General features: G+C 46.6%; 1 long non-coding RNA gene across 3 annotated transcripts in view; it reads left to right on the top strand.

Annotated features, from left to right (window-relative positions):
• Positions 1-24,749, top strand: part of LOC128826189 (uncharacterized) — a 38,528-nt gene extending 13,779 nt beyond the window's left edge. For 2 of the 3 annotated variants that reach the window (XR_008442815.1, XR_008442813.1), the window contains 2 exons: positions 14,973-15,032; positions 24,381-24,749. This is a non-coding gene — a long non-coding RNA (uncharacterized LOC128826189). The remainder of the gene's footprint in view (positions 1-14,972; positions 15,033-24,380) is intronic. The other variant, XR_008442814.1, reaches the window with a different exon arrangement.
• Positions 24,750-24,951: the final 202 nt, after the last annotated feature.

Below are 24,951 nucleotides of genomic sequence, written 5' to 3' on the forward strand. Positions count from 1 at the left end.
GTTGTAAAATTATTTATACGTTACTAGTGGTAACCTGTGAAACATTCAGACTTGGGCAGTGGTGTTTGGGCTTAGGTCCTCTGTAGGCTGCATCCACTGGAGGGTAACATGATCGCTCTGTCATCTCTGTCAGACACAGGCCAACACACAAACAGACACACTACGCACGACCCATATCACTCTGACATGCAAACAAATGACCACCCCTCCAAAAAATTGCACATGTTCCTCTCCCTAGCCAAGGAGGACTGGACATGAATCCCATTGAAACTCATCAGTGCCTCCCTATATATAGACTAGAAGGGGCTGTGGAGCAGGCAGGAGTCCTGAACTCAGAACCAACAGGCAGCCCCCACTCGCCCAGCCTGCTTTGCTCAGCGAGTCTGCTGTTATACTTTTGTCTAGTGAATAGAAACGGCTATGTCAGATTTCAAGTCCGCCCCCTCCCCCCACCTTTTTTTGGCTACTAAATACATTAGACCAGGACTGCTCTGCCCTTCAAACAAGTAAGGTTTGCAGGAATTTATGATGTGTTGTGTCTTTATTGCCTGTACCAGCTGGCAGCGGGATCTGAGGGGATCCCTCGGCACACTTATCTCTCAGTGAACTTAACTTTGCTGGCACCAGTGATAAGGTACTCACGCCAGGCCAGGAAACAGACACACACACGAGAGTGTTGGTTTTTCCCTCCCACTGCCTGCACTTGGAGGAACCCAGTCAGCAGTGTGTTCAAGTGAAAACACATCAGCAGGCAGCACGTTACAGAGGGTGGAAAAGGGTCACGTGGCAATGAGACGAGGCAAAGGAAGGAACAGACGCTGAAGATAATCACATGATCCCCGATGGTCATATGACCACGATAAGTGCGTGCATGGAGACACATGGTATTTCAGTGCATACTTCTTTTTTTAAAGGGTATTTTTCACCTGAGGTGACAAAGCTTGTGTAGATCAGAGAAAAAAAGAGTGTAAGTGAAAGGGTTTTTGTAGCATGGCCTCCAAGGGGCATCTGAATTGCTGGTCATGGTGACGCTGCTGAGAAAACTGTCCTGGAAAAATTACAGACTTAAAATATGCTGAACTCTTGGTGCTCTGAGGCACTTGATTTCGTGTGGCTGTTTTTGTTTCTGGGTTTGGTATTTTAAAAAATCTCTAAAATGCAGTGTTCTGTCGATTCTGCGCTGCAGAGGGCATGTCCCAAAGTGCTCAACCTCCTGATTCCAACAAGAAGAGTTAGGCCAGTGCCCAGCTCCTTTGAAAACTCCCGTCTTCATTTGCAAGTGTATATCAAACACTTAAGACTCTCATGTCATTCAGAAACCAACCTGAGGCCAGAACCACTGAAGTTAGTCTAGTGCTAAGACCAAAGGAATGGGAGTCAGGACTCCTGGATTCTGTTCCGGAATCACTGTATGACCATGTGCAACCAACTTAATTTCTCTCTGTCTCAATTTATCCATCTGTTAAATGGGGATAGCAATATATAACTACCTCTCATAGGTATGGCAGACAGCTTTTAAAACCTTAGAGAAAGGGTGCTATAGAAGGGCAAAGTATTAATTGCAGATTCACTCTTCATTAATTATTCCTTATTATAATTAATTTTGTTATTTTGTATTATGCTTATGTAAAATAGTTCACAGGGGACAGAGATCAGCATGTGGATCTGATCCTCAGAATGCTGGTGTGTGGGAATCTGTAACAGAACTATAGTTTCTCTTTAATTTACTTGGAATATTGGGAAAAGATTAGGTACGATGGCTCTGATTCTCCCCAGCTGTGTACCTTGTGTTCACAGATATACCTCTGCTACCCAATCACACATACACCAGTGGTAGAATGTTACACCTTGTTTGTACAGGTGCACACGACTACGTGAGGGGCAAGCCAATGGAGAATCAGGCCCAATCTTATTACAGGGATATCTGTAAAGGACGTTTGATGGATTCATAAGGTGAAGAGTGGCTGAAATGAGGCTTATACTTCGGCAATGTGGTCTGCATTCACACTCATCTTTTGTAGAGCAGTGCGGTCCACAGGGATTCGGACTCCTAGCATGCAATGCTTCTTCTTGATATAGATGGAGTCCAGTAGTTTTTGTGGGCTGGACTACTGGGATCAAGATGAAGCATTGCATGCTGGGACATGTAGTCTCCCTGAGACAGAATTCCCCAACTACAGATGAGCGTAGCTGCAATCGGCCCCATTTTGTGCACACTGTGTGCAACCCTTGGGGCTCCAAGCAGGTTGGCCAAGTGGCCCACAAAGGGATCTCCCTGCCCTGTAGGAGGTTCCTTGGGCACAGCCAAGCGATTGTAAGAGAAAAGCATTGATTCTGCTGTGTTTTATAAGAAAACTGGTACATAAACCAAATAAATCTAAGACCCAGCTGGAGCGGGAGCTGTGAAAGCCGAGGAAGGCAAGCAGTGCTGGAAAATGAGCCCTGGCTGGGGAGATTTATTGAAATATGCCCTGTGTGTGTGTGTGTGTGTGTCTGTTAAAAGTAATAGAAAAGTAGGGCTCTAATGGTCATGCAGCAGCCATATAAAGCCCAGGTGAGGAAATGAATGTAAATGACAGGGAAAGTATTTTTTTTCTTTAATGAGAAAAATAAAAAAAACCAGGAAAACCCAGGGTAGCATGCTACAGGAGCCGAGTGGAGTCAGCCAGGCCTGAGGCACAAACAAAGGACGCACCTGGGCTCCCAAGGTTTTACCTTGACTCTCGCCTGATGTCTCCCTGTACCAGTGGAGCTGGAGGAGGGAAACAGCTCGCAGGCTAATTCTCCCCCTTGGGGTCCCAGAAATCCTAAGGCCACCCTGAGGGCGGGTGCGTGTCAGAGAAAGACAGACAGAGCTGTGTCAAACCGAGGGAGAATTTAACTCAGGAACTGCAATACCCTAAAGGAAAATAATAATAATAAAAAAATCTCCCATCCATTAGAGGAACCCTCACCTCCCTGCCTGAGAGAGGAGTCTGGGAGCTGATGGTAGTGCAGGATGCAAGAGCAAACTAACCCAGTGAATTAGTCTTAACTATAGTGAAAACAGCACTTGTGTAAATGAGGACCCTGAGGGCCAATAACTAAGCTGTAAAATGTTTCAGGAGGGAAGTAAGTCAGGACTATAAACCTGGAAAGTCAGGACCGGGTAGCCAGGATCTGGAGCATAAAACAGGCGAGATTAAAGGATGACGAATGAGGAGCTGTGGAGGATGGCATGCACACTGGTAGGGATTCTAATTCCTGTGGCCTAGAGACAGGCTTGTTCCTCTGAGTATTGCAAGGGACTGAAAAACGATGGAGGCACACGCTGAGAACTTGCAGGGAGAGGGGGAGAACGAGCAATGGCTGATAAATAAAATAAGGGAATATAATCAAATCAGCATTGAGTGTCTTTGATTTAGGAGGACACCAATGAAAAGAGAAGGGGGAGAGGTAGGCAGGGTGGGAGCTGCTGCCTGATGAGGCTGTGCCTTGAGTGAGATATAGTGCAGGCCCTAAATTATCATCATCATTATTTTTTGGCTGGACCGTGTTGTGGCATCAATACCAATTTACACTCTGGGTGAATAGCACTTACTACTGTCTTGTCTTCATAAATTGTGCATTGTCCTTATTTATTTGCAACTCCATCCCGACCCACTCCTCCTCAGCCCCCGCACACTCCCTCCTCCCTTCTACACCCAACTGAGATGACTTTGCCACGTCATTCCAGGGCTGACATTTCGCCCCAGGGGAGGGTCCCCAGCCACATTTCTCTCTCTTTCTCCTTTCAGGGAGTAGGGAGAGGGGAGGATCTTCAGAATGTTTCCTTTCCTGTTGGAAGGATATAGCGCATACATAGAAGATGAGGTTGACACCACTGCTGCTGGGTCTGCTGGGAGCACTTTATGAGCCATATGACTGATTGATACTTCCATGACATTGCTAGTCTCTGTGACGCAGCTGGGAGTGCCTGGTCTATGTTGGCCATTTTGAACATCTGAGACAAAGTCTCCTTACTGTTGCTATGTAGGACAGATTGAACTAGGGGAAGAAGGGTGTTTAGAAGTCAGTACTTCCATCCTGTCTTTCTGTCCATATTTGACAGGCAAAGTCCCCCCCCAAAGCACAAGTGTCACAAGATGTGTCCTCAAAACTATGTTGAAGCAGCCACAATAGCACATAGAAGCAGGTCAGCTATTTTCGGTGTATCCTTAGGCCAGCAGGGTTCAAGCTTCTTCACAGAATGGACAACATGCTAAATCGAGAAATTGTCTCATAGGCCACGTGCCCTCACCCAACATCCCTGTGTCAACTACAAAAAAATCGAATCTAGTTTTAGCACCATGTTACCAGCAACAGTTTGAGAACTGCTACTTTAGGCAACTGTAAGATACTGAGACGTGACCAGCTAATATTTCTTGCTTCTGTGCTGCATGGAAAGAGCTGCATGGGCCACCGTTACTGTGGTCTCTGATGGAGCTTATGAATAGGAAGGGTCCATTTGATCGAGTTTCCTAAAGCATCCTTTCTCTGTGCGTCCCCAGAGAGGTGTTTCATTCTGCAGAAAATAGGATTTTGTGCCAAGAAGTGTGGTAGAGGCATTGGAAGAGCAGAAAAGTAAGACAATTTTAAATACCCTGTACATCAAACAGAGGAAGGCAGGACACAAGTCTGAGCCTTTTCAAAGCGTGTCCTGTGGGGAGGGAGTGTAATCTGGACAGTTGAGAAACCCCATACTATAGAACTTCATGGATCCACACAACAATATTATTCAGGTAAACAAATGCAAATGGGGAGCAAAGTTCCCCTGAGGTGTCAAGAGCCCATCCCCAAGGATTTAAAGCAGTGGAAGCAGGTATTGGGTCTAACCTGGTAACTGTCATTCAAAATCTCGTCCCTCTTCTCCTCCCTTTGCTTGATTAGAAGGTTGTCTTATTTGCCATTTTGGCATGCACAGTTAACCCCTTGGGTTTGGGAGAGGAAGAGGAAGGCAGGAGGAAGAGGCAGAAGCTCATCGAATAAACTATTTCCTGGTACCAGGAAGGCTTCCACTCAGGCTCAGCTGATGAGCTTTCTAGACTAAAGATGGAGATGTGTCAGATCCTGATGCCCTTTTTTTCTGCCTGTCCCATGTAACCTCTTTCCTGCCTCTGTAGACAGCAAGATAACAGTCTAGGCTGACAGTTATAGACAGTGCATGAAGCAATTTCCCTAGTGTCTAGTATTGTATCAGACAGATGCTGTACAGTTTACTGACTCCTCTTTAGAGATGTGTGACCCCCCCCAGCTCGTCTCATTTTTTCTGTCTCCTGCTGGAGACTGAGAACTTAACATGTGGAAGCCAGTAGCTAGCCATCCAGTATAACAAGCAGAAAGGAGCCAGTCCAGACGAGCTAACGCTGTTCCTGGCACGTCCATCTTTATAAAAGGCTTTGGAAGTATACAATCAAAGGGGATGCAAGCTGTGCCCAGCGTAGAGCTAGCGTAGCAGAAGTCCTCTTGTCTACCATACAAGGAACCAAGGTTAGTGAGGCTCCTGGGGGCCCCTCAGTGGGAGAATAGAGACTATGACTGCAACAAGGGAGAAGAGAGAAATGGTCTTGCTGTGCTACTGTTCCAATTATCCATTATTGTCTGATCCAAAAAAAGTGGGGAGGGTTGACTTGTTGTCTATGTGTACTGCAGGAATAAGGTGAGCCTACTAATGTGTGCTGTTCTTACTGCTGGCTTGGGTTTTGCTATAGGTCTCCTAGCTGATGGGGCTCTCGTTTTTTATAGCTAAAGGTCTTGAATTTGAAGTCCACCATGTCGTCATGATACTAAGGGCCAGGGCTTACTGGTGATGGTAATGTCACCCGCACAGTGTACAGTCCGTTAGTTTTTTTTTCTAAATGGCATTGATAGTGCCCTGTCTTCTGAGCAGGAGGGAAAGGTCCTGGCTATAACAGCTAGTTGAGAGAGAAAGGAAGAAGGAGGAATATTGATTTGGGAAACTAATAAGATCAGATCCTTCTCTGGGGTAAATCGGCATAGTTCCATTGACTTCATTAAGACTGCCATTGACTTCCATTAAGACCATTTGCACCAGTTGAAGATCTGGCCCATAAGCAGAAAGCTCCCAGGCCCTGCTATTTGCTCCCCCTAAGAATGAGATGCATGCTCTGGAGGTTTTTATTTTTAATTATTATTTATTATTAATTGGATTGCCTCAATCCACCTGCGTTTTACAGCTGATGTTATTGCCATCAACACTCACTCCTCTCACACATAGACTGGCCTCAAGGACCTCCTCTCTGATTTATTCAGGGTGCAGCCAGGCAGCTTCGTAGAGGGGCTGAGGGATGGCCGCATGGCATGAGGAAGCCAGCAACGACCCAGGGGTTCCAGTATGGCTTGTCTGGTACCATAAGCTATGCTCAGATGGTCTGGAAGCAAGTCTGTATGGACGTTGTGTCTGTGAACCTCCCGGTGCTTTCATGGCTCTCAGCCTGCAATGGTCCCAAAAGCAAAACAGGGAACTTAAATTATTGCACTAAGACCTCATGTCAAGGGTCAAACCCAGGCCCCCAGGCAGTCTGAATGAGTAGGCTGTGTGCAAGGGTGTTCTGTGGAAGCCAGGGAGGTGGACTCCTCCTCACTAGGCTGTGGAGCTGATCTGAAAGCTTCAGGGCTGCAGGAGGCTCCCTGTCTACTATGCCTTCCCTCCACAAGGGGAAGTAGGTTGGAATGATGTCTGTGTAATCATCTGTCCATTGACCATGTGCTTGCCACCGCGCCCCCCGCCCCCCACCAACAGCCCTCTGTGTGGATGGAGCCCTCTGCATAGGGTGACCATATTTCCCAAAGGGAAAATGTGCACCCCCACCCTGCTTGAAACTGGCCCTCGCTTGCCCCCTGCCCTGCCCCCTGCATGGGGCTGGCATCGCCGCTCCCCCTACCCCATGTTCCCAGTGAGAGACTCGCTGCACAAGACGCCTTGCTCCTGGTGAGCTTCCATAGGCACAAAGAGCACGCCGTGAGCTCAAGAGGCAGAACCTTGGCAAAGCGAAGAGCAGATCCCACTGGGGTTAACTCAGTGTGAATTGAAATGACTGCATTTGGCATGTAGATCCCACACTGATGGGCGTCCTCGCCCCAGGAACATCATAGATTGGATTAGCCAGACTACTTCCTTATCGGACCAGGTATCCTGCATCTGGGAGTAAACAAAACTAGAATAAGGAAGCTCCCCTGGCCACGTTCTGCACCTGGCTAGTTGTGCTATCCTGTGATCAGCAGAAACAATTCCTTCCCCCTCCATGCCCTCCCTTGCAGGGACCAGCTGACGCACTTATGGGGCTGGCAGGAGGGGAAGTTGAGAGGTTTGTCTATATTTGGAACCTGCAAAGACTTAATGAAAACAGAATAAATGTTGTATAAAGAGCTGTGGTGCAAGCTGGGGCAGAAGGGTGGGGGAAGTGGGCAGAGGAGGGGGTGATTTTTTTAATCTGGAGGTGGTAGAATTCATGGTACCCTGTGGAAGCGCTGGTGCGGGACCTTCATTCTCATCTCCTCTGTAAGAGGTTTGTCTCTCTGGATCCCTTTCTGTTGCTCTAGGGCCATCGTGATGCCACTAATCATGGGCCAGATTTTCTCACTGCAGAGTAGGGTCATCCACTTGCCCACAATATATTATGAGACTGTGGGTTGCGGGGAAGGATCGCTCAGTGATTTGAGCATTAGCCTGCTAAACCCAGGGTTGTGAGTTCAATCCTTGAGGGGGCCACTTAGGGATCTGGGGCAAAATCAGTACTTGGTCCTGCTAGTGAAGGCAGGGGGCTGGACTCGATGACCTTTCGGGGTCCCTTCCAGTTCTATGAGATCGGTATATCTCCATATATTATAATGTGCGGGTGCACGAGGGCGATAGAGGATGCTAGGAACTCTCTTCCCCACGCAGTCCCAGTCCGTGCATGCCTATCCCACAACTACTGTACCGGGGAGTCTAGCCCAGGCAAGCCTTGAACCCTAAGGCACAATGCCTCTAGGAACAGCTGCCAGTGTGTGCAGTCCTCCTCCTTCTTTCCCACCCACTCAACGTCAGCAGTGACTTAGGGACACAGTCTTGCCCCTGGTCCCTCCCTGCAATAACACAAACTAATAGCCAACAGATAGCGATTAAAGTGATCTTGTTTCCTGAAAGCTGAATCACCTGCCAAAGCTGAGGAACAAGCAGTTCCTTATTTTTGATTTTCTGCCTGTGGTGGGGGAGTGGAATTAAAATTCCAGGGAGTACTCACATCCTCCCGCTCCCCCACGGATCTATTCCTATTCTCCCAGGCGCTGAGTAATGGAAACGTTTGCTCGCCATGTGATTCTGCAACAAACAAATAAAACAGCAACAAAACCACCCTCCATCAGGCCCCATGCAGAGCTGGAATTCACACACCTCCTTCCTCTGACACAGCTTTAGTAGTGTTTGGGGATCTGTGCAGCAGCACACTAGCATCCTGAGTTGCCCTGCTAGTTTTCCCCAAAGGGACTTTCCTGTTACAGGCTGTGGTGGAAGGGGGCCCACCGGGAGTCCCTGTTGCTAACCTATAGGAAAGTGGACACAACTTCAATTCTCACTAAAACCTTGAGCTCGGACCAATATGGAGGAAATAACAACTTGGCAAGGGCCATTAGTTGGTTTGGAGAGACGTGGATTCCCCCTCTATCCAAAAGGAAAACGGCCAATTTTAACTCTCTTGTTGCAGGGTTTTTCACATACGTATGTTGAGCCAATGTCAGCCCAGAAATATGTGACTGGTTAAAGGTCTGCAAATCTTTCGGTCTGTTGGTTAAGCTTGCATCCAGAGCTTGTATTAAAGGGATCAGAAATACTCTTGGGGCCCCTGTCCTGCACAGTCTCACACACGTTCACGTTAGTGAACTACTCATGTGCAAAGGGAAGCATGTGTGTAAGCACTTCCAGGATCGGGGCCTAGGAGTCTCTTTGATTTCCTCTGTCAATGCTATAAGGTGCTTGTGCTGCCTAGTAAAACTTCTTATGGAAAAAAAATGGCAATGCATGTCCAAAAGCCGAATTTTAAACCTCGGTGTCACAATTATTAACATTTTTTCTTACAGAATCTCAAATGTGATTGGACCAGATTAATTATTTAATTTTAGTAATCATTATGGATTCATCACTCATCCAATTTTATTTCTAAATCATACTGAATTCACGATCCCCCAAATTCTTACATCCATGAATAGCTCCATTGAACTCAATAGTCATGTAGCATTAAGCCCATGTGGAAGTCTTTGCTGGATTAATTAATTAACGCTCTGATTCTGCAAACACTATTGCATGTGAGTAGCTTTACGTGTGGGGTTAGTCCTGCTGAACTCAGTAGTCAATGGGACTGCTCCTGTGGGTAAAGTCACTTGCATTTATAAGCGTTTGCAGGATTGGGGCCATTAATGAACTCAATGGCCTTACTCATATGCTGAAAGTTAAGCATAAGGGTAAGTCTGCAGCATTGTGAACTAAATGAGGGAGGGGAAGAAGCATCTGAAACCAATTAACTTATTTTTATTTATTCAATTTTTCAGTTTTTATGATTGAAAATTGGCCCAGGCTAATTTTTTTTTTTAACTGATTTCAAAAATTCTCTTGGTCTGGAAAGACGCAAGGAAATGTCTTCCTCTCAGCACCTACTGTAGAGAGAGAGTCCCTCCAGAATCTCCATCTGGATTCTCATTGCAGGGATTAGGACCCTAGTTAAATGAAATATGGGGACTTCCCTTTCTTAGAAGCAAAAGGTATTGGCCACTGCCAGAGCATGGAACTGGATTTGGACCAATGATCTGATCCAAGATGGCAAATCCTCTGCTCCTGTACACTAAAGTTCTGTCCAAAGCAAATGTTTGATGACTAAGTTATAAACACCTAAGAATTTGGGCTTCTAACTGAAATGCTAACAGGCCATTCAAACTCTCTGGCATTGTGACCAGATACCCTACAATATACACCGGGATTACGGGGTGTGTCCCTGTGCTTGGTTTATGGGGCTGGTCTGACCCATTTGGGTTGCTGAGTATGGATTCATGCATTGCCCATAGCTGACCCAAGAGAAGAGATGGGATGCTCAGAATGCCAGGAAACACCATTGCCCACCATGGCACCTCTGTGCTGATGCTGATGATGGCAATTGTGGCGCTTTTACTCTGGCCATGAGGACAGGTTCGTGACATGAACCTATCACCTTTCCCTCCGGAGTCTGAAGGACTCTGTTTATCTGCAGGTCTGGCAGGCAAACTTCTCCCTGCTGCCCTCCGGATGACCTCAACCTGATCTGGAGGAGCCACCCCTTGCAGGGGTCAGAGATAATTCACATAGTGTCCATGCTGCGTCTTTCACGATGAGTGACTGCTCTGGGATGATGAATGGTAAGGGGTCAGGTGGTGCACTAACCCCTGGGAACTATGCTGAGGATACCAGCCTCATTTTATGTACGGGAACGGCTTGCAGAGCTGTTCAGCCCCGTTTTGTCTCCAGTCCCCCCAAAGATCTCAGTGGTTTCCCTGACACACGTGGAGAAGGAAAGGAGGTTGAGAAGTATTTGCAGTTCTGTAAAATTTATTAGCACAATGGATAACCTCTTTAATTGATAAGCCGCATTAAATCTCTTTTTTTTTCCCAGAGGTTTATAATGTGGCAGTGAAATTTTGCTGACACTTGGCATGCAAAGGCTCATCTTCATAGCAAACCTTTTCTTTTCTTTCCTTTTTAAAAGATAGATTTCTAAATGATCGTCTTGGACCTTCCCTCCCCCGCTCCCTCCTTCAAGTTATAGTTCCTGGCAGTACTTTGCAGTGAGCAATTGCTCACAAGGATTCTGAGCTCTGCCTTTTTTTTTTTTTTTTTTTACCAGCAGGAGCTGTGTCCCAGCATCCTTCTGGAATTAAAAAAAAAAAAAAAAAATCAGTTTCTCATGGTTTCATTTGAGCAAGAAATAGAACGAAAGATAATTCAAGGGCCTAAGCAGAAATTTCTGCAGTGCTGTCTCCTATGTACCTCCCGGAGACCTAGGGGGAAATCCACCTCATTGTAGAAGAGCCTATGCATATTTACGTACTGTATTAAGAGCTTATCTACCCACACCAATTGTACCACTTACTTATACCGGTTTAGTTAAAATGGTACAACCCAGTCGTATGGACGCACTAGGGGATAAGCTATATTGGTATAAACCACCTTTACAGCAGTTTTGCTGTGTCCATATTAGGGGTTGTACCAATATAACTATTGTGGTTAAAAAAAAAAAAAATCAGACCCCTAACCAGATGGTTCTAGTGTATAGATATGTGTAGACTAGCTCCAAGAGGCAAGTCCAGGGGACCGTCCTAGCTGCAAAGGTTTCTCAGGCAGCTGAACGGATGCAGTCCCGCTGTGCAAGGGCGGGGGCTGGATTCCAGGGACCACTTGCAGGGTATGCACTCCTGGCATGGTGCAGACCTCAGCGCTGGGGAGGGGGGGTTCCCTGCACTGCTGTGCACATGAGTGGAATATGCATGGGTGGGTTGGAGGGATGAGGCCACGGGATTTGCTGCTGTGAGGATCCTCCGGTCCTTATCCCCTGGGGGGGCACATTGGCAGGATGCCAAGCTGAATATTTATAGCTTAGGGTCTCAGTGGTATTTATGACCTTGCATAGGTCCTTTGTACTGAGGAGGTGAATTTCACTGTAGGGCGTGAAACCTACAGCCCTTACTCAGGCAAACCCACTGAAGTCAACAGGCGTTTTACCTGAGTGAGAGCTGCATTGTCAGGCCCCTTGTTCCCCCCTGCATGCAGGCAGTTGCCCTAGAATTCCCCATTTATCTCATTCCCACTTTAATCACCAGTTAGAGCAGGGGCAGCACCCTGCCCCAGGCCAGCAGGATTCTTATGTTCGGGTGTGTTCAGACAAAACACCCTTAGCTTTCACTGGAAGGTTTGCCTGCTTCAGGATGGCACACGCAAGCACTTAGCAGCCTTCTCGTGCTTCTGTCATTCCAAAGTTTTAGTACTAAAATGTTGCAGGCAATTGGCCAACAATATGGATTAGGCCCCTTTAGCCCTTTAAAAAGAAATGAATAAAATTTAAATGGCAGAATAATTTTATCACTTGAAAATTGGTTACGGTGCACCTGAAATAACTTTTTTATGGTGGTTATTAATCCAATAACCATATGAGCTTGAGACAGACCCGACTCATAAGTCCTGATCCAAACACCTTCAAACCTCCAGAGGCAAAAGAATTGGAATCTGAAGCCAAATTTCATAGCCGGTTGCTACATCTCTAATGGCCAGACCAAAACTTCTGACCTGAACGCCTTTAACCTTTGAGAGGATATTTGAAACCTACTTCAGAATTGTGCAGCTTGGACTCCATATAAAGCTGTTTTAGGCAGGGGACGTGGGCCTCATTCTCTGTGGCTTTGTCCCTTTGAGTAGTAATTTACAGCTGTACAAAGTAAGTGTCCGATGCCACCCTTCTGATTTGGCAGATGCCACACTTCTGTATAATTGTAAACACCTACACAAAGGGCCAGGCCCTGGGGAATCAGGCCCTGCGTTTGCTTATATAGCTAGATAATGCCTAGCCCAAGCGGGCACTATTAGAGTCGTATGAGTGAAAAAAATCTCTCGGGTTAGGACAATAGAGCAGCCATGAGGGCTGGATATACATACTGATACCATTTATTAAAAGGCATATAGTGTTTACTTAGTACATATTGCAAAATATTATCTCCGTATATTTGCAGACCTCTTTGCAGTATCCTGGTAACTACCAGGCCTTCTGTTCTGCATACTTTTTTCTGAGAGACAGTTTATGCACGCACATACGTACGTACGTATGTCTGTATGTGTCCCCCTTTTCTTTTTAATTCTAGTGTAAAACAAAAAGTTTAGGACTAAAATTCACAAAGACAGCCACTGATTTTGGGTGCCTTAATTTTTGGGAACCCACCTTCAAACGTGAAGGGACTTTCATTGGTGCTGAGCACCCACAGCTCCAAGAGAAGTCAATTAGGAACCTGTGGGTGCTCTGCATCTCTGAAAATCAGGTGCCAGGTATCTCAGTTGGGTTCCCAAAATAAGAGGCTACATTTGAAAATTTGGTTGCATTCTGAAGGGACACTATTTTAAAGTAGCATAAAAGGGTTGGACTGGAAACATTCAAAGCCAGGATATGTATTTAGAGCTAAGGTTCAATATTCAGGGCTTAACTGGCCCCCCGAGTTCCTATGTATTGCGTAACACACAAGGCCAAATGCCTCCCTGTTGTTAAGTGGGTGTAAATCCCATTCATATTAACATCCACTGATGGCCACTGTTCAGCTCTGGTATGATGTACAACCTCGTGCATTTTTCTCAACCCCACTAAAACAAAGTGCAAAGGGGTTGTGATGATTGTGAAAAAAATAAGCCTCCCTTTTTTCTGGAGGGATGTCAGACTGTCCTTACCCTGATGTTTTTTTTTTTTTTAAGAGGTTGCCACGTTAGTTTTCCCTGCAGAACAAACTCGTGGGGAAAAAATTCCCCTCCTTCCCATCAATATATGACTTGATGCCATGGGGTGAAATGCTATCTCTTTGTGATGAGTTGTGATGGTGTTGCAATGAGATACAATGAGGCTTCCCTGTCACAAGATGATTTCCAGGAAGGTTCATTTTGAAAGTGGGGCCACCCTGGTAAACGAGTGAGATTTTTTTAAATGCCTCGTTGAAACATGAAAAGCCCTTTGTCATATAAAGGAGATATTTTATAAAATGCCCGAAAATAAATCCAAAGCAAGGGCGTCTCCCTTGAGATCTGGCAGGTCCAGCAATGTGGTAGATCAAAGCAGAGTTGTAGTCTTAACTCTGAATTCTCTGGGTTTTGTGGGATTAAATGAGGCACCCTCACAGATGCTAAGGAAAAAGCAGAAAGAGAAGAGAAAACAATTCCCACTCACCTCACTTCATCCCTTCACTCACAGCCAGCAAACGGGGTGGGGTAGAAAGGGGAGAGATGTTTGTACCAAATTCATCCCTGATATAATTCCACTGATTTCAGTGGAGATGCACCAGGTGTGAATATTGCCCATAAGGCTGCATAGAATGAGATCTATTATTATTTGTTTGTCTGTTTGTAGCACCTAGAAGCCCTAATCATGGACCAGGATCTCATTGTGCTGGGTGCCAATGTAAACACAAAATGATCATGTGATGTCCTGAGGGTGCTAGGCTTGTGTCATTGCATGCACCTGACGTTGTAGAGCCACTTGGGTGGACTTGTAAAACCTATTGCTCATAGACCCATAGACTTTAAAGCCAGAAGCCAAGGGACCATCATGATCATCTAGTTTAGATCATTGTAGGCCACAGAACCTCACCCACCCTCTCCTGTAATTGAATGGTGAAAGACTGTTTTGTTGTTGTTTTTGGAGGGGGGAAATATGTGGGATAGTCTTTAATTTAATTTGGAACTGTGAGTTTAGGGCCAAATCCAGCCACCACCTCTGCCTTCACAGAGGGCCAGTGGAGCCCACTGGCAGACATGGATTAAGTGATGGGAACTTGTCTGCTTGTGATGTTGGGATCTCATTCTGCAGTTATTTGGCATCCTTTTGCAATGCCATTTGCTGCTGGAGGGTATTATACTCTCCTGCTCTGGGAGAAGGATGGCACTGCATGGCTTTTTGAGTTTATGCTCCTGTGGGCTGTAATATTTTGGTCTAATTTCAGTTGTTGGGTTTAGTGTGTGTGATGGCATGTTGACATGCAGGAGGTGAGACTAGGTGACCTGGTGAACCTTTCTGGCCTTCAACTCTCTGACTGTGATTTAGGAGGTGGTTCTGTGTCTGATTCCTATCCCTATACCATAACATTCCCTGGACTAGGTGTGTTGATTGCTCTGTGCGTGACCACACACAGTGCTGCCAAATCTGATTTTGTCATGAGTCTGATGACAATTATTGTTTTCCTTAAAGCCCCAGCTCCTGGAGTCAAGCGGGTATGTGATGATTTCGGCCTTCATTCTTAAGGAAAAAGTAAGTTTACAGATCCTCGTGGCAGTGGAGTAAGGCTCAAAGCAGAAGGCAATTAAAAAGAACAACAAATCCTTTTTTTTTTACATAATCTCATAATTTTAAAACCAATCTTATGATTTTTGGTGAGCCTGACTCATGATTTTTTAATATTTGGGGTGGGCAATACAGCCATACGTGTTAAAGTCGCCTAGCTTTAACTCGACCAGTTAGGGACACACTGTCTCGTCTAGACTAGATTTTTAAAATGTGGTAGTTAACGTGTGCTAACAACACACACACACACACACTGTGCCTGCGTGTGTAAGTGTATTGGTACGCTGTGTGTTTTGTTGTTGCTGTCTCTAGGTGGTTGCTCTATGTATGTTGTGGTAGATATGTGCTTTTGGTGTGTCTTCTTACTCTGTCTCTCTCTGTTGTTGTTAAGTGTATGTCTCTTTATATTGTTGCTCTCTTTCGATGTGCTGTTTCCCTGAGGAGTGTGTGTCTGGTTGCTTTGGGGGCATCAGTGTCATATTGAGTAGTGTGAGTTTGCCTGTGTGTGTGTTGCTCTATACATCTGTAAATATGCCTGTTTTGCTGTTGCTCTGTCTATGTGCACCCTGAGAGTGTGTCTGGGTTACTGTTGCTCTAGGTATGCAATGTTAATTCCTCTCTCTCGGTTGCTCTCTGTGTGTGGTTTCATTGTTTGTATATTCTTCTGTCTTTTTGTTATTGCTGTGTACCTGTGTGTGTGGTTTGTTCCTGTGTGAGTTTGTGTCGTATTCCTTTGTAAGTGTGCGTTATGTGTGTGGTGTTGGTGGTGTTCTGTGAGTGGTGTTGCTCTGTCTATATGTTATTGGTGTGTTCTTGTGGGGTGCATGGTATTGCTCTATGTGTGTGTTGTTGCTGTGTTTGCATTTGGTAGTTGCTATATGTATTATTTGAGTGTGTTTGAATTGTTGCTCTGTATATGCAGACACTGTGTGTGTGTAGTTGTGTAGTCTTGTGTGTGGTGTTGGTTTGTATGTTTTTGGTGTACGTTTGCTGTTGTTCTATATGTTAGCTCTGTGTGTGTGTGTGTTGCTCCATATGTTGTTGGTATGTGTGTGGTGTTGCTCTGTAAGTTGTTGGGGTGCATTTGGGTGCACTGTTGCTCTGGTGTTATTGCTGCTGCTGTGCGTGTGTGTGTGCGCGCGCATGCCCGGGCATGCTGTTGCAGTGTGTGGATGGTTGTGTTGCTCTGTGTGTGCACGTATGTGGTGTTGCTGTGTTTGTGCAGATGTGTGTGCATGCTGTTGCTTTGTGCGTGTGCATATGTGTTGTTGTGTGGTGTTGTAGTGCTGTTGCTCTGCTTGTGTGGTTGCTCTGTGCTCTGCTCTCTTTGTGATTGTTGCTCTCTCTGGCTCTGTGTGTGGTTGTTTTCTCTGTCTTTGTATGGGGTGGTGGTGTTGCTCTGTATGGTGGTTACTCTATGTGTGGTTGTTTCACTGGGTATGGTTGTTGGCCTGGGTATGTTGTTTTTGCTCTCTCTGGCTCTGGGTGTGGTGGTGTGGTGTTTTTGCTGTGTGTGTGGTGGTGTTGCTGTGTGTGTGATTGTTGCTATCTCGGGCTCTGGGTGTGGTTGTTGCTCTAGGTGTGGTGGTGTTGCTGTGTGTGGTTGTTGCTCTCTCTGGCTTGCCGCGTTTGGTGTGGTTGTTGGTCTCTGTGTGGTGGCTGCTCTCTCTGCCTCTGTGTGAAGTTGTTGCTGGATGAGGTGTAGTGGTGGAGTTGCTGGGTGTGTGGTGCAGTTGTTGCCGTGTGTGTGGTACAGTTGTGGTTGCTCTGTGTGCAGTTGTTGCTTTGTGTGTGGCACTGTTATGATGGTGGTGTTGCTATGTATGTGGCTGTTGCTCTCCCTGACTGTGTGTATGGTTGTTGTCCTGGATGTGATTGTTGCTGTGTGTGTGGTGGTGGTGATGTTGCTGTGTGTGTGGTTGAGGTGTTGCTATATATGGTGTGGTTGCTGTGTGTGTTGTGGTGATGTTGCTCTCTGTGTGGTTGTTGCTATGTGTGTGGTGGTGCTGTGTGTGGTATGGCTGTTGTGTGTTGTAATGTTGTGGGGTTTTTGCTGCTGTGTGTGTAGTTATGGCTGTGTGGTGTGTGTGGTGTGATTGTTGCTCTGTGTGGTGATGGTGCTGCTCTGTGTGCGGTTGTTGCTGTGTGTGTGTGGTGGAATTGTGGTGTGATTGTTAGTGTGTGTGTTGGGGTTGTTGTTGTGATGTTGCTCTGTGTGTGGTTGGTTGCGGTGTTGTTGCTGTGTGTGGTGGTACTGTGGTGTGGGTGTTGTAGTGTTGTTGCTGTGTGTGGTGGTTATTGCTGTGATGATGTTGCTGTGTGTGTAGTTGGTGGTGGTTGTGGCGGTGTTGCTGTGTGTGTTGTGGTGGTGTTGCTCTGAGTGTGGTAGCTGTGTAGGTGTGGTGGTGTTGCTGTGTGTGTGTGGTATTGTAGTGTGGCTGTTGCTGTGTCATGTGTGGTGGTGTTGCTGTGAGTGTGGTGGTTGTTGTGTTGTGTTGTTGTTGCTCTCCCGGGCTATGTGCTGTTGCCCTTTTAAGTCTCCTGCCTGCGTGGCCCGTTTAAGGCCCGGCCGCTGCTCTCCCACTGTCTGCCCGCCCCACCCCACCCCCCCCCGAGCGCGTAGGCGGCTGCAGGGCCCCGGGGGAGGCAGCGGCCGGGGCGGCCTCGCTAATTGAAACGTGTCGGCGGCTCGTCGCTGTCTCGGCTCCGCTTCTAAAGCGGCTCCGACCGGGTGCCGGGACCGCAGCGCAGGGCCCCCGGACCGGCCAAGCTCGTGCACGGGGCTCAGTCCCCAGCCGGCACCGACCATGGCCCAGCAAACCGAACGGGCGGGTCCGGATCCTGCCCTCGGTTCTGGCTACTTCTGTTACCGAATCGCCCAGCTGTTCCCAGGCGGGCCGGGTATCACTGGGTCCGAATCATCCACTCGGTTCTGATAGCGGCTGATCCCGAACCTCCCCTTGCAAAGGGGTTCTCCATCCCCTGACCTGACCTGACCCGGCTTAGACCTGGTTCTGCTTGGCAGATGGGTCTGACTCCTGCCTCTCCAGGACCAGCTTTGGGGGGATGTCTTCCCCCCCCTTCCAGCCCATCTGGGGTCTGTGTCCAACTCAGAGGGGTGCATCCCACTGCACTCTGTTGCACCCAGCGCCAGAAATATCCCTCAACTCCCAGCGGTGCGGCTGGGGGTGGAGGAGATCAGGCCCGGGCCATGGTATGTTATTTGTCCCCACCCTCAAGCCTCCTAATGTGAGGGTGCAGGCCCAGCCCATGTTTGCTTCCCAAGCCCTCTTAAGGTGAGGGGGTGCATCTGGGAAGAAGATGCTCTTAACGCTAGTTCACATTATTAGTGTTCGTCTGTGCCTCAAACCACTCCCAGGTCCCACAGGCATTAGGGAATAGACTTTCTCCCCACATGGGTTGTAGAACTGGGCATGTAGATTATACTGTTGTACAGTTATGTATCTAATCTGTGATACGATGTAGCTATAAAATATAGTTTTGATTTGTTTATTTAAGTAAAGCCCTCTCTCCTCCAAAAAAAAGAAAAAAACCACCCCTATTACTTACAATTAGGTCCACCAGCCTTCTTTGCCATTGTGTGTGTGTGGCGGGTACACACCAGAATGTCTGTGTGTAAGGGATGCACATTGAATAGCAGCACTTTTTATACCTAATGGTTACATGGTGGGGTTAGTTAAAACCCTGGCTCTGCAAATTAAATATATATAATTCAGTAACCCACAGACTTTTTTTTTTTTAAGTATATAATTCTTGGAGCCTTGAGGATGTTAAGTGTTCTGGAGCCTGAGCAGGGGAACCAGGAAGGTTTTTATTTCCTGCCCTGGCCTGGTATGGTAAAAGAATTAGGGGAAGGTGGATCAGCTCTGTGCTGGCTAACAGAAGCACAGGGTCATGCCTTTGATTTAACCCTTTGAGTGGCATGCAGGAAGGCTTCTTCTTTCTGTAGTCAGCTGCCAGACTAGTTTATTTATGCCTGCATCTGTAATTTTCACTCCATGCCTCTGAAGAAGTGGGGGGTTTTACCCACAAAAGCTTATGCCCAAATAAATCCGTTAGTCTTTAAGGTGCCACCGGACTCCTAGTTGTTTTTGTGGATACAGTCTCACACAGCTTGAGACTAGTTTAGGGTTTCAGCACATCGCTCGCCCGCGCCACTTCTCGCCGCCCCCATTGGCCAGGGACAGCGAACCGCGGCCAGTGGGGGCCGCGATCGGCCAAACCTGCCGCGTCAGCAGGTAAATAAAACTGGCCCGGCCCGCCAGGGTGCTTATCCTGGTGAGCCGCATGCCGAACGTTGCCGACCCCTGATATATATATTACCTGTATGGCCCCTGAGGACGTCTCATGGGCTGCAGCTGTGTGCTGATTGGGCAGCAAGCGGGCCGTGGGTTGAGAAGCACTGCTGTAGTTGCTAGTCTCAGGCAGGAGGAGAGGAATCATGGAGTCATAACTTCAGGAAAAAGCAGTGCCACAGTGAAGATGTGTGCAAGATCCAACTCTGATGCCTGGAAGGGAGAAGCACAGAGCTAGAACTGAAAAGACAAGGACTTCATTGAACCTGAAGTGCCTCATAAAGTGCAGTACAGCTTGTGTGTGTGCACAGGGACAGATTTTCCAAGAGAGTGGTATAAAGCTTAAACTGGGGGGAAGAAGTGGGGGGAAAGGAGAGAAATGCAGTTCCCCTTGCAAAAATATTTAGCTAAAGTGAAGTATCTATGTATAAGGGAAGAAGAAGTCAGTTATTTTATGCTTACTGTTTGAGCCCAGTGCAATCAGTGATGTGTACCGCCATTTAAAAACAGTCTGGCCATGTGGCTGTCAGGAGGCAGAAATGTCTGGTGTTCCAGGCTCATGCTGCTAAGTTGCTATCTGATTTTGCGCAAGTCACATAAATCACCCTGTGCCTTAGTTTCCCTGTCTGTAAGATTAGGATGATAATTTGGTTTCTGTGATTATTGCTCATGACCAAGTAACCATTTGTTTTTTGAAAAGGCAGCAAGGACGTGGTTATGGCCGAAGCAAATTCATTTGAAAATTCAAATGAATATTCAAAGAGAAATGGCCTTTGTGCAGCGCCTCGCACAATGTAGTGCTGGTCCACAACGGGGGCTCGTAGGCACTACTGTAATACAGTTCCTAAATAATAATAATAATTATTATTTATTTATTATTCGCCCAGCTTTTGTGCATGCCCAGTACATGGGGGTGTAATTGGGAAGCTGACCAATGAGTGTTTGCCGAGTGTTTTGGGTGCCTCAGGTGATGGTTGCCATAGAACTACAAAGACTTGTTGTTATGGGTGGACTGGGGTCTGCTACACGTTGGTTATAGGGAAGGGGAAGAGAAGGAAAGGATATTCCTAGCGCTACCAGTCGGGCAGAACGTGGCTGGAGAGGCCCTGTCAGTGATGCTGTAATCTTAGCTACTATAAGACATGAAAATGGGAAACACACTGTTTTTTCTAAGGGTCTTAGCCATGCTCTTTGTTTAACTTATCTTCCTGTCTGGTGCTGCCCTGGTAGCATCCCGCCTTGTGATTCCTCTGTTGTTGTTCAGCTTGTGCTGGCAAAGTTTGAGCAAAGGGTGCAGGACAGATTTCCAGAGGCTTGTTTGAAAATGGTATGCAACCAGACCACCCAGCCAGAGGATTCTCAGCATGGTTTGAACCTGTCCCTCTCAGCATGCTGGAGTCCAAATCCATCCCCATGTCAGTTGCTGGACTTGCCCAATAGGCTGCTGAAGCAACTGTCTGCTGTCGCTAAGCCCACAGAAATTTCACAGGCCATGTTCCACTGCAGCTACCCTCTGACTCCCTATCTCTGTTGCACCAGTGATTTTAAACATGTCTGATCAGTTTTCAAAATGGAGAGAGGTAAATAGTGGTGTTCCCCAGGGGTCTGTACTGGGACCAGTCCTGTTCAACATATTCATAAATGATCTGGAAAAAGGGCTAAACAGTGAGGGGCCACAATTTACAAATACAAAACTATGCAAGATAGTTAAGTCCCAAGAAGACTGTGAAGAGTTACAAAGGGATCTCACAAAACTGGGTGACTGGGCAACAAAATGGCAGATGAAATTCAATGTTGATAAATGCGAAGTAATGCACATTGGAAAACATAATCCCAAGTATACATATAAAATAGTGGTGTCTAAATTAGCTGTTATCACTCAAGAAAGAGATCTTGGAGTCATTATGGATAGTTCTCTGAAATCATCCATTCGATGTGCAGCGGCAGTCAAAAAAGCAAACAGAATGTTGGGAATCATTAGGAAAGGGATAGATAATAAGACAGAAAAATATCATATTGCCTCTATATAAATCCATGGTACGCTCACATCTTGAATACTGCGTGCAGATCTGGCGCCCCATCTCAGAAAAGATATATTGGAATTGGAAAAGGTACAGAAAAGGGCAACAAAAATGATTAGGGGTATGGAACAGCTTCCATATGAGGAGAGATTAAAAAGACTGGGATTTTTCAGCTTTGAAAAGAGATGACTAAGAGGGGATATGAGAGAGGTCTATAAAATCATGACTGGTGTGGAGAAAGTAAATAAGGAAGTGTTATTTTCTCCTCATCACACAAGAACTAGGGGTCACCAAATGAAATGAATAGGCAGCAGGTTTAAAAAGAACAAAAGGAAGTATTTCTTCACACAATGCACTGTCAACCTGTGGAACTCTTTGCCAGAAGATGTGAAGGCCAAGACTATCACAGTGTTCAAAAAAGAACTGGATAAGTTCATGGAGGATAGGTCCATCAATGGCTATTAGCCAGGATGGGCAGGGATGCAAAACCATGCTCTGAAGCATCCCTAGCCTCTATTTGCCAGAAGCTGGGAATGGGCAACAGCTACAGTAATCACTGGATGATGACGTGTTCTGTTCATTTCCTCTGAAGCACCTGGCATTGGCCACTGTCAGAAGACAGGATACTGGGATAGATGGACCATTAGTCTGACCCAGTATGATGGTTCTTATGTTCATGACCCCTTCTTTCACAGTGAGAAGTGGTATTCAGGCAACCAGCACAGGGATGTGAATAGGGGGTGGGGAAATGTCACCAGGTGTGGATCTTTAGAGAGGCGGCACAGAGGCAGTATTTTGATGAGGCTTGCTGCCATCTTATTTTATAGAAAGCGTGGCCTTGGCAAGTGTTGGTGGTAGGAAAACAAATTCCACATGGATATGTGACAAAGAGACTTCTCCGGGGTAAATGGGAAAAAAGGAGTGATACATTTCTTGAAACTGATCAAAGGCAGGGTGAGCTTGTGCTCCTAAGAGCACTTGGGAACTGTCTTCTATAGCTCCAAAGGTCACAAGACAACCTGGAGGACCTGGCAAAGTGTCAAGGAGGATTCCACCAAATGCCCCAGTACTTTTCTCCTTTCCCATCTCTTTGTTAACAGGGATGGGCCAGGACCAAAACCCCAGAGCTTTGGGCAGGTTTCAGTCTGGATCCTGACTGCACAACTGGCCCCTGGGCTCTGTAATGGGACAAACCAAAACCCCAGATCCAAAAAGAGCACACAGTTTATCTGAGTTTGAGCCTGGTGCTCTATCCCACCCTTCTTTCTGGATTTCGCTGCATCCATGGAGCCTTCTACTGCACCCAGGTTCTGATACCCACATCCAGTCGAAGATGTCATCCTTGACGCCACCGGGGATTGGATGGAATTTGCAGTGTAGTCTGCAGTCTCTTGTATGACTGTATTGTGCAAACTGGGATATAGGGAAGTGCCTGACTAGTGACATCAGGCAGCACAGGCTATGTCAGTCCCGGAGCACGAGAGCCAGAGAGGAGCATAGGGTTGGTTTGCATCCAGCAGGCGTGAGAAGCTATATGCTACAAATTAGGGCTTTCTCTGCCAATAGGGGTGCTACAGGGTTGCCTTTGGTCTCCTCCAGTATTGCTCCTTGACTGTCCCAGGGGGTCGCTATTACAAGCTATGCTGCATTCCTTGACCTGGAAGAGTGTTTGTGGGGCCTCTTCAGCACATCAGCTCCTGGCTTTCTTTGAAACTGTTTTTCGGAAGCATCTGAAAAGTGAAAACGCATGCAACAACGGTGTTTGCCTTCGTTTTTTTTTTGTTTTTTTGAAGTGTGCTCATTATAACTGCAGGATTATTGCTGCTATAGTTAATCCTACATCAGATTTCCAACATAAATTTCCTATTTTCATGGGTTTAGCTCAGCGGGGAGTTTTAAAACATAATTTCTCAGTGATGTAGCGGTGGGTGGGCTGGGGTTTTGTGTGTGTGTAATAAATACTTCAGTTCAATAGGAATCTTAAGGGATGTTCCCCAGCATGTTGGTTTCCTAAACTACAACAGGGTGTCGCTCTAAACTTGATGAGGATAGCGTGTTTCTCTCCAGCTCTGTTATATACTGATGGCAAGAGAGATTGTTTTTAAATACTCTCCAGGAGAAAGACTGCTCCTGTTCCAGCAGAAGTTAGCCCAATTTAACAGAGCCCTGGTACTGCCACACCATGATAACCCCTTCGAAAAATAATGAGAACAGTTCAGAGTGGACATTTGGAGCACAGCGCCTACCATGGACATGGTAGATGCTACCCTGTGGACATTAACATCACTTTGAAATGATCAGTAACTCGCCAGTGCGGCATAATCACCAGAGACATGCCAAGCACTGAGTCATCAATCACTCTTGCATTGACACTATGCCCTTATGTGTGTGTTGCTCCTGCTCAAGCCCACTGTTATAAATCCTCCTAGAATAGAGGAACATGTGTTGCTTGTAACATATATATGTACACAGGGGTGCCCTAAGCATGTCACATCATTCTGTTATTGATAGATACCATCAGGCCTCAATAGGTCTGCTTACACTTAGCCATAATGGTAAGGGAATCGCACTCTGTAGACTGTAAAGCTGAGTAAAACTCTCTGTGATATCCAGCATACAGCTCCACCGAAGTCTGGTGCACATGTGCCCTTTGTAATACACATCTGGCTAGAGACTGCCATTCCTCCTCTCCCGCTAACAGCTCTGGGCAGCAGGTATTTGGCATTCCAGGTATGTGGCCTGGAAAACATCTGTGAGAGAAGATACAGGGCTTCCACTGTGGCCACAGGAGTGATTGGAGTCACCTGTGGAGTACAAGGAAAGGGTGCGGGAAGGGGATCCATAAATCTGAAAGCCAGGTCAGCACCCTGTAGTGTGTTACAGTGGGTATTCTATACGGAAGAGTGGTTCTGAACCGGTGGGCGGTAGCTCCAAGTCCTGATCCCCTTTCCTGTCTCCACTCTTCTGCCAATGTGCAGGGTTGGATCAGCCCTTTGCAAGTGGGTACGCTACAGATGGCTGCGACAACCCCATCACGTACAAACCCGTTTCTGGCGATGCCTTTTGCAGGAATCAGCACCTCCTTTGAAGGTGAGCAGGCAGTGGTGTCAAGAATTTCTGGGATACCACCAAGGGGGATGCAACAATAGGAGCTGACTGTCAGGCCACGGTATGAAGAAGGCTGAGAATTTTTGGTGTGGAATATGCGTGAGCTGTGGAATGTGCCAAAGCAGTGGCTACCTCCAAAGAACCACCTGCTCCATGCCAGGTGTCGCAGAAATGAGGACATTCCTGCACACAGAACCTTTGTCAATGTGGTATCTTGAAATAAATCATCATGATTAGCACATTCCATCCATAGATCTCAAAATACTTTAGGTGGGTAAGTGTCCCATTTGACAGATGGAGAAACTGAGGTCTCCTGATCCTGTTCTTTTTCCTTAGCCATGGTACCACCCCTTCTGGACATCAGGAAGAGATGCGCCACTTTTTCCTCAGCTGTTGACCTCACACCTCTTTGCCCTTGATTGGGGACATAACCACCTTGTA

Source organism: Malaclemys terrapin, chromosome 19, assembly GCF_027887155.1.
Source record: "Malaclemys terrapin pileata isolate rMalTer1 chromosome 19, rMalTer1.hap1, whole genome shotgun sequence".
Lineage (NCBI taxonomy): Eukaryota > Metazoa > Chordata > Testudines > Emydidae > Malaclemys > Malaclemys terrapin.